General features: G+C 35.9%; 1 non-coding gene across 1 annotated transcript; it reads right to left on the bottom strand.

Moving 5' to 3' along the window:
* Positions 1–7,227: 7,227 nt before the first annotated feature.
* On the bottom strand, positions 7,228–7,334 carry LOC132530161 (U6 spliceosomal RNA). The gene has a single exon (XR_009543715.1). It is a non-coding gene; the product is annotated as a U6 spliceosomal RNA (small nuclear RNA).
* Between the last annotated feature and the right edge of the window lie 3,454 nt (positions 7,335–10,788).

Here is a 10,788-nt window from a genome sequence, read left to right as displayed (position 1 = left end):
AACTTTATCCTATTCTACACCTGTCCAGCCTTGGTGTCCCTCTGCTTTAACATGTCATGTGTTAATACTGTTGACTATATCTCCTTGGACAAGTGGAGTTGGTGTAAAACCTTATATTTACCCCCTGGAGGGAATGTTGCTGACTCTGTATACTTTTAGAACCTAGAGTAAACTATGCCTATTTAAAGGCTTGTCTCTCCCTAGAAAATGTTTTCAGCACCCAAGAGCATGCAAGTGAATTTTCTCCATGAGGGCACCGTTACTCATTTCCAATCTGCAGGTCTTTAATTGTTGCTCAAAGTACATTTTGAAGCTTTCATAGATCATTGCCCACAGATTCAGATGGATTGGATACTTGGGGAATGTCATGCTAGTCTTGCAAAACCATGCTTACTGTGAGAGCTTTGTAGCCGAAGAAAGCTGTAAGGAATTTAAAGAGGAAACCCACCAAAAATGTTAGTGATGACAGAAAAAGAAAAGTAAACATAACTGGAAAAAGAAAAACATGGTGAAAGTGCCTTGAAACCCAGTAATATACCATATAGAATGTGCTATGGTTAGTATATTGAACGTTTCCTCATAACCACCAAGAACATAAAACGAAAGTTATATATTACAGCTGAATGAATTGGGGGAGAGATTGCACAGATTTTGTGTTCTATATTTCTAATTATAGATGTGTGTTTAAATCTTTTTAGACAGTACTGGCTCTGGGTAAAGTGACAAAATCACAGTCAGATCACATTGTCGCTGTTCTAACAGTGACTTAGAACAAGTTCCATTGCATCAAACCAGATGTCACCAAAAAAAAAAAAAAAAAAAGGAAAGGCCGTGTTATTTTCTGGAAGGAAAAAAACTTTTTCAGAATGTATATTTTAGAAGAAGATAGAAGATATCTATTTGGAAGAAGACAGACTTAAGGATATACTAGATGGTGTCCCAATAATCTAAAAATAGAATTGAAATTAAAATTGACCTGAGGAAAAATAATGTGAATAGAAGTCACCTAAAATTTCAAATCTGCTCTAAATAGCAGAATAGAGGGTTGTGGTACAATAAAGCTCTTTAATAGAGGTCAGGGAGAGTATGAAATGTAAATGAATCCTTCCACCAAACTGTTGGCCAGAACCATGTTCCTAAAAATGAAATGAAACGTCTGCTCACAGTCGCTGTGCAGACAGGATAAAGCCTGATCTCGAGAGCATGGCACGCAAAGCCTCTCACAGACAGCGGCCAGCCTCAGAGGTGGCCCGTTCATGCCCGGTCCCTGTTCCTCACACACGCCCTGTGCTTGAACCACCCTGAGTGCCTGCCCTGTGCCTGGAACTGCTCTGAGCACTTTATGCATAAATGCAGTCTCTCACTTAATTGTCACAGGAACCCTGCAAAATAGATGCCCTTCCCATTATAGGGATGAAAAAGCCAAGGCACAGAGTGACTAAGTAACTTACCAAAGACTAGAAGATGGAAACTAGTTGCCAAGGACTAGTGACTAGTAACTTGCCCTGCTAGTAAAGAGTGAGAAGAACTTGGCATTCCCTGAATACACGATGATGCCCATTTTGGTTTCCAGGCCTTGCTAATGCTTTTCTCTTGGTCTGGGATTCCCTCCTGACTACCTCTCCCCACCACCCACACTCTTTCCGGTAGACTTGTACTATCCTATAAGACTCAGATAAAACATCATCATCGACTCTGGAAAGCCTTCCCCAATTATCTCTGCTAGAATGTTGATTTCCTCCTCTATTCTCAACAGCCTTTTGTTCATGTCACTCTAACCATTTGGGACTCTATAGTTAGCAATCTGTGCATGTCTTTTCTGAGATTGGAAACTCTTTGAAAGCAGGAATCTGGCCTTATTTACTTTATTTGAGCACTCCTCCTACTATATAGGTTTTAAAAAGTATTAATAAATAGATAAAAAGGAAAAAAATGGGAAAATCTCAGATTTTTATGTTTTTTTCAGACTGTTAATGAGAATCAAAAAATGAAAGTTAATTAGGTCCTTTCAATATATAGGTACATACAGTCTTTCAGAATGTACACCTTATTCCTCTGTCCAGTGGTGACCTAGTAAACACAAGTTTCATATATAGGCATTTAATTTTTTCACAAATTCTACAACATGCTAGACATAATATAGAGAAATATGAAAGTTTTAAGAAAATACTAATTATAAATATCTCTCTTTATCTTTCAGAGCCGAAACCAGTTCAAATTGTTATCCCTTATGAAAGTCATAGTACCTCTGTAATCTTATATGTTCAGATGCCTGATATTGGAGTGTTTGATGGCATACATATTGCAAGTGACAGAGGGCCAAATGTAACCAGGTTTTTGAAACAGGACAATAAAATAACTGTTGACAATTTAACCCCAGGCACAGAATATAATTTCTTTGTTTCTACGATCAGTGGGACTAAATTAAGTAATATGTATTATGCGCCAGCAGTAAAAACATGTAAGTATTTTAGGACTTGTCTAAGATGCTTCTTTTTTTCAAAATTTTAATTTATTTTTTAACATCTTTATTGGAGTATGATTGCTTTACAATGGTGTGTTAGTTTCTGCTTTATAACAAAGTGAATCAGCTGTACATATACATATATCCCCATATCTCTTCCCTCTTGCATCTCCCTCCCCACCACCCTCCCTATCCCACCCCTCTAGGTGGTCACAAAGCACTGAGCTGATCTCGCTGTGCTACGCTGCTGCTTCCCACTAGCTATCGGTTTTACATTTGCTAGTGTATATATGTCCAGGCCACTCTCTCACTTTGTCCTAGCTTACCCTTCCCCCTTCCCATGTCCTCAGGTCCGTTCTCTAGTAGGTCTGCATCTTTATTCCTGTCCTGCCCCTAGGTTCTTCATGACAATATATGTATGTATATTTTTAGATTCCATATATATGTGTTAGCATATGGTATTTGTTCTTCTCTTTCTGACTCACATCATTCTGTAGGACAGACTCTAGGTCCATCCACCTCACTACAAATAACTCAGTTTCGTTTCTTTTTATGGCTAATATTCCATTGTAAATATGTGCCACATCTTCTTTATCCACTCATCTGTCGATGGACACTTAGGTTGCTTCCATGTCCTGGCTATTGTAAATAGAGCTGCAATGAATATTGTGGTACATGACTGTTTTTGAATTATGGTTTTCTCAGGGTATATGCCCAGTAATGGGATTGCTGGGTCGTATGGTAGTTGTATTTTTAGTTTTTTAAGGAACCTCCGTACTGTTCTCCATAGTGGCTGTACCAATTTACATTCCCACCAACAGTGCAGGAGGGTTCCCTTTTCTCTACATCATCTTCAGCATCTATTATTTGTAGACTTTATGATGATGGCCATTCTGACGGGTGTGAGATGATATCTCATTGTAGTTTTGATTTGCATTTCTCTAATGATTAATGATGTTGAGCATTCTTTCATGTGTTCGTTGGCAATCTGTATATCTTCTTTGGAGAAATGTCTATTTAGTCTTCTGCCCATTTTTGGATTGGGTTGTTTGTTTTTTTTGATATTGAGCTGCGTGAGCTGCTTGTAAATTTTGGAGATTAATCCTTTGTCAGTTGCTTCATTTGTAAATATTTTCTCCCATTCTGAGGGTTGTCTTTTCGTCTTGTTTATGGTTTCCTTTGCTGTGCAAAAGCTTTGAAGTTTCATTAGGTCCCATTTGTTTATTTTTGTTTTTATTTCCATTTCTCTAGGAGGTGGGTCAAAAAGGATCTTGCTGTAATGTATGTCATAGAGTGTTCTACCTATGTTTTCCTCTAAGAGTTTGATAGTGTCTGGCCTTACATTGAGGTCCTTAATCCATTTTGAGTTTATTTTTGTGTGTAGTGTTAGAGAGAGTTTTAATTGCATTCTTTTACATGTAGCGGTCCAGTTTTCCCAGCACCACTTATTGAAGAGGCTGTCTTTTCTCCATTGTATATTCTTGCCTCCTTTACCAAAAAAAAGGTGAGCATATGTGTGTGAGTTTATTTCTGGGCTTTCTGTCTTGTTCCATTGATCTGTATTTCTGTTTTTGTGCCAGTACCATACTGTCTTGATTACTGTAGCTTTGCAGTATAGTCCGAAGTCAGGGAGCCTGATTCCTCCAGCTCCGTTTTTCTTTCTCAAGATTGCTTTGACTATTCGGGGTCTTTTGTGTTTCTATACAAATTGTGAAATGTTTGTTCTAGTTCTGTGAAAAATGCCAGTGGTAGTTTGATAGGGATTGTATTGAATCTGTAGATTGCTTTGAGTAATATAGTCATTTTCACAATGTTTATTCTTCCAATCCAAGAACATGGTATATCTCTCCATCTGTTTGTATCATCTTTAATTTCTTTCATCAGTGTGTTATAGTTTTCTGCAGGTCTTTTGTCTCCTTAGGTAGGTTTATTCCTAGGTACTTTATTCTTTTTTTTTTGCCATGGTAAAAGGGAGTGTTTCTTTAATTTCTCTTTCTGATTTTTCATGATTATTGTTTAGGAATGCAAGAGATTTCTGTGCATTAATTTTGTATCCTGCTACTTTACCAAATTCATTGATTAGCTCTAGTAGTTTTCTGGTAGCATCTTTAGGATTCTCTATGTATAGCATCATGTCACCTGCAAACAGTGACAGTTTTACTTCTTCTTTTCTAATTTGGATTTCTTTTATATCTTTTTCGTCTCTGATTGCTGTGGCTAAAACTTCCAAAACTGTGTTGCCTAATAATGGTGAGAGTGGGCAACCTTGTCTTGTTCCTGATCTTAGTGGATATGGTTTCAGTTTTTCACCATTGAGGACGATGTTGGATGTGGGTTTGTCATATATGCCCTTTATTATGTTGAGGTAAGTTCCCTCTATGCCTACTTTTTGGAGGGTTTTTGTCATAAATGGGTGTTGAATTTTTTCAAAAGCTTTTTCTGCATCTATTGAGATGATCATATGGTTTTTATTCTTCAGTTTGTTAATTTGGTGTATCACATTGATTGATTTGCATATATTGAAGAATCCTTGCATTACTGGGATAAACCCCACTTGATCATGGTGTATGATCCTTTTAATGTGCTGTTGGATTCTGTTTGCTAGTATTTTGTTGAGGATTTTTGCATCTATGTTCATCAGAGATATTGGCCTGTAGTTTTCTTTTTTCATGACACCTTTGTCTGGTTTTGGTATCAGGGTGATGGTGGCCTCATAGAATGAGTTTGGGAGTGTTCCTCCCTCTGCTATATTTTGGAAGAATTTGAGAAGGATAGCTGTTAGCTCTTCTCTAAATGTTTAATAGAATTCACCTGTGAATCCATCTGGTCCTGGGCTTTTGTTTGTTGGAAGATTTTTAATCAGTTTCAATTTCAGTGCTTGTGATTGGTCTCTTTATGTTTTCCATTTCTTCCTGGTTCAGTCTCAAGAGGTTATGCTTTTCGAAGAATTTGTCCATTTCTTCCAGGTTGTCCATTTTATTGGCATAGAGTTGCTTGTAGTAATCTCTCATGATCCTTTGTATTTCTGCAGTGTCAGTTGTTACTTCTCCTTTTTCATTTCTAATTCTATTGATCTTAGTGTTCTCTCTTTTTTTCTTTATAAGTTTGGCTAATGGTTTATCAATTTTGTTTATCTTCTCAAATAACCAGCTTTTAGTTTTATTGATCTTTGCTGTTATTTCCTTCATTTCTTTTTTTTTTTTTTTTTTTTTTTGCGGTACACGTGCCTCTCACTGTTGTGGCCACTCCCGTTGCAGAGCACAGGCTCCAGACACGCAGGATCAGCGGCCATGGCTCATGGGCCCAGCTGCTCCGCGGCATGTGGGATCTTCCTGGACTGGGGCACGAACCCGTGTCCCCTGCATCAGCAGGCAGACTCTTAACCACTGCGCCACCAGGGAAACCCCTTCATTTCTTTTTCATTTATTTCTGATCTGATCTTTATGATTTCTTTCCTTCTGCTAACTTTGGGGTTTTTTTGTTCTTCTTTCTCTGATTGCTTTAGGTTTAAGGTTAGGTTTTTTATTTGAGATGTTTCTTGTTTCCCAATGTAGGATTGTATTGCTATAAACTTCCCTCTTCGAACTGCTTTGGCTGCATCTCATAGGTTTTGCATCATCGTGTTTTCATTGTCATTTCTTTCTAGGTACCTTTTTTTTTTTTAATTTTATTTATTTATTTTTGGCTGTGTTGGGTCTTCGTTTTTGGGTGTGGGCTTTCTCTAGTTGCGGCGAGCGGGGGCTACACTTCATCGCGGTGCGCGGGCCTCTCACTGTTGTGGTCTCTCTTGTTGCGGAGCACAGGCTCCAGACGCACAGGCTCAGTAGTTGTGGTTCACAGGCATAGTTGCTCCACGGCATGTGGGATCTTCCCAGACCAGGGCTCGAACCCGTGTCCCCTGCATTGGCAGGCAGATTCTCAACCACTACACCACCAGGGAAGCCCTCTAGGTTTTTTTTGATTTCCTCTTTGATTTCTTCAGTGATCTCTTGGTTATTAAGTAGTGTATTGTTTAGCCTCCATGTGTTTATATTTTTTACAGATTTTTTTCTTGGTATCTAGTCTCATAGCATTGTGGTGGGAAAAGATACTTGATATGATTTCAGTTTTTTTAAATTTACTAAGGCTTGATTTGTTATCCGATGTATGATCTATCCTGGATAATGTTCCATAAGCACTTGAGAAGAAAGTGTATTCTGTTGTTTTTGGATGGAATGTTCTATAAATATCAATTAAGTCCATCTTGTTTTATGTCTCATTTAAAGCTTGTGTTTCCTTATTTATTTTCATTTTAGATGATCTGTCCATTGGTGAAAGTGGGGTGTTAACATCCCCTACTATGATTGTGTTACTGTCGATTTCCTCTTTTATGGCTGTTAGTATTTGTCTTATGTATTGAAGTGCTCCTATGTTGGGTGCAGAAATATTTACAATTGTTACATCTTCTTGGATTGATCCCTTGATCATTGTATAGTGTCCTTCTTTGTCTCTTGTAGTAGTCTTTGTTTTAAAGTCTATTTGTCTGATATGAGAATGGCTACTCTAGCTTTCTTTTGATTTCCATTTGCATGGAATATCTTTTTCCATCCCCTCACTTTCAGTCTGTGTGTGTCCCTAGGTCTGAAGTGGGTCCCTTATAGACAGCATATATGTGGGTCTTGTTTTTGTATCCATTCAGCCAGTCTGTGTCTTTTGGTTGGAGCATTTAATCCATTTACATTTAAGGTAATTATCGACATGTATGTTCCTAGTACCATTTTCTTAAAAATATGGAATGCTTCATGAATTTGCGTGTTATCCTTGTGCAGGGGCCATGGTAATCTTCTCAGTGTTGTTCCAATATTAGTATATGTGCTGCCGAAGAGAGCACCAAAGTTGCTTCTTGATTTTGATTTTGTGTGTCATTTCAAATTAGTAGTCTACATTCACTTTAACACAGTTGTTTTCAAAGATCCTTTAAAACATTTGCAAAAACCTCATTACTGAGCCTGATCTTTAATTGCCCAAGTATGCAGATAGAGCTAACCTTGTTTAAAATTAGTAAGCCATGAATTTTTTTCTTACGTATTAACAGAAAAAAAATACTTGCATATTAATCAGAATTTTCAATGACTTAATCCAAGTGAGGAATGTGAGTAATATTTAGGCAGGTTATGAAATCTAGATCATATTTTTTGAGTGTAGGGGCCCTGATAGTGTCTCTCAAAGCATATAATCTAAGTGTGTGTTTGCTCATCCCATGCTGCCATTTGTCTAGAAAGAACTAGCTTGTATTTTCTTTACCTCTTTGAATATTTTGAATTAATATGTTTAATATTTGTTCATACCAATACTTACGTTTTCAGATTCATGTTGATTTTGATTTATCTTTAAGTCACTCAAAAATTCTACGGATATTAATTTCGAAATTTTGGGATACTTGAAATTTTCTAAGATATCCATCTACTTGATGTAGAAATAAATGGCAAAGAATAATAAATGCCATATAAAAATAATGTGGTGTCCTAAAAACATATTTCTGAATATAAATATAAATAAATGTCCAGATTCTTAATGATTTGCTCTTCCTGACTATAAATCTTCACATATGTAATTATACCACTGCGAGTCTTCTTCCCCCAAATTGTAATCCTTCCCTTACTCTTTAAACTCAATTTTTTCCACAAAATAATCTCGAATTGATGTCACAAATCACGTTATTCCAATAGCATTTTAACATGTTCATAATCAGCTCAGTATATGTTTATTTTACTTCTGCTTGTAATTTTTGTAACTTTTTGTATCTGTATTCTCTGTCTCTCTTATATTATGAATCATTGTGGGCAGCATTCTATTTGACAGTTCTTTTCTTTGAAAATAATTTATACGTGATCATCTATATCAATGTCATTATATCAATCAGCAGAAATACCAATATATGAGATAATTGTCTAAAGCTGACATTTTTCAGGTTTTCTAAAATAATTGTTTTCCTTTATGCTAGATGAGATCTTTAAACTGGGAAAACTAAACACTAAAACTCATCAGATAAAATTTGTTTTTAACTTCATCCAGTATTTGATACAAAGGGATTCTTCTTTGTGTATACTTCATATTTCTCTCTCTGTTGTCTTTTCAGCTTATGCTAATAGTTTCAGAAAGCTTTAATTCTTTTTTCCTCCTTTGAATATTGTACATTTACTCCTGTGAATTTGCTGTTATGTAGTTTTTACTGCAACATCAAAGTTAGCTGCATGTAATGGTATTTACAGTGATTCTGAGTATTGCAATAGATTATCATATTTTATAAGCTGTCATGTGTAAACAGCTATTTTTAATTAGGATAGATAATTAATTATTAAACTATTGTCCTTTTTTACACTGTGCTTTTTATTCCCTTTAAAGGGGTAAATAATAATAATAAAAAAAACCCGGTTAGAAAACATGCAGGAGGAATTTTAAGTGTTTCGTGTATTTTGGGTAGGTCTGGAAGCACCATCAAATATCCATGAGGGCAAAGTTACAAACTCTTCCATTGAAATTCTCTGGAATCGAGCTGATGGGAATTTTCAGCATTATGAAATCACATGCATAAACTGTGCTGCTGCTTTCATGGTACGTTAAAAGGGGTTCTCAGAGGAATAACTTTTATTCTGAAGCCAGTATTGCTGCATTCTTATATTAGGTAGTAGTGAAACTAAATAACCCCCAACATTTTTTTTGCTTGTGTTTGATGGTGGAGCATTTCTTAAATGAACACTTGGTAAGTTATTCTTTTGGATCAATAGGTCCAGAAAGTATTTCAAGAAGCAGCAACATTCTCTAACCTGGATCCTGCCACAGTGTACACCTTTTCAATTTGCACTGAAAAAGAAGGTTTTAAAGACAGTTCTCCCTACATAAAAGAAATACAGACAGGTACAGCCTATGTAAGCACTTTAGTTATTATTCAGTGTTCAAATATTTTTTTTTAATTTCCAGTTTTCTAAAATATTTTATTAAGATAATCAGAAGGATTCCATAAAAATGCTTTGGTTTTATGTGTTATTTTCTTTCTTTTTAAAAAATTCATTTATTTATTGATTGAGGTACCATTGACATATAAGTTTCAATGTTCAAATATTCATTTGGTTCTTATAGGGAAGATTTAATAAATAGTTCATTCTTCTCAAATTTTCTTAATGGGCAGGCAGTATTTCCTCATCTCTTTTTCTATTTCCCCTTGTATGAATTAGCACAGTCTCTTTTGTGTGTCTGTTTCCAGACAATAGAGTTGCTAACTGTCTGGGTTCTGGCCAGAGTCTCCATTTGTGATTTAATTTTTCCATTGTTCAGTTAAACAGACAGTGAAGTGCCATTTCCCCAGCATTAGCAACTTACTCCCAGTGGCAGATGGTGATTTATTCCATGGTAGTCATATGAAATAAAGGATGATTGGGAAGGGTGTATGCAAAATGTGTACGTTTTCAAATGTAGGTGAAGTAAAATTGTCAACTGTTCTACTAATATAACTATTTTAGATATTCTTGACATGGATGGTATGGGAACATTGATTGATGTATTTAGAAACTGGTCATGTCTGGTATTCTTTTACTGTAATAACATAGAATGGAATTGAGAGAGAATATCGTGGCAATTTTGTTCGTTTCTTATACATGGGAGAATTTTAAAGGGGCAACAAAATATATATTATACACTATTTTAACATTTTTTTTCAGAAAATAAAGGAAGCGTTTCATATTTAGATTGCAGTTAACTTTCCCTGCTGATTAACCTTGTCACTGTTTGGTATTTAATTAGAATGAGTCCTAAAAATCATTAACTATTTCTGAGGTTGGTGATTACACAAGACCAAGATATCGCCTCTTCCTACATTATAGAAGCAGGGGAAATATTGGGTACAACACTGCTGGGGTACATATCGGCTCTGTTTCAAAGTTTACAATGATTCTTGTTTGTTTGTTTTTTCCGCCCCACTCTTTTAACTTCTCATATCTACCAGGAGGAATAAAAGGAATGTCTTGGTTACCCTCAGAGTTTGCAAAGAGTCAAACAAATCCTGAGAGTATTTCAGGGTGGTTATAAAATAGGTGCTTTGTACGATAAAAAATGTTATTTTATGTGTATGTTTTAAATGATATAGCCCCAAGTGCGGTTGAATTTCTGAATCACAGTAGGAATTCAAATGCAGTAACCGTTAGCTGGCCTTCAGCTAGAAGTCTTCTGGATGGATACATTATTTCAATATCCAGTGAAAGCTTAATGAAAGAAGAAATCCTGCCTTCCACAAAAAGGTATGAAAATATTGAAAAGAAATTATATCAAGTTACATGGAACACAAGATG

This window comes from Lagenorhynchus albirostris, chromosome 11 (assembly GCF_949774975.1).
Source record: "Lagenorhynchus albirostris chromosome 11, mLagAlb1.1, whole genome shotgun sequence".
Lineage (NCBI taxonomy): Eukaryota > Metazoa > Chordata > Mammalia > Artiodactyla > Delphinidae > Lagenorhynchus > Lagenorhynchus albirostris.
Note: the sequence above shows the minus strand (reverse complement) of the source record. Positions and strands in the feature narration are given on the sequence as shown.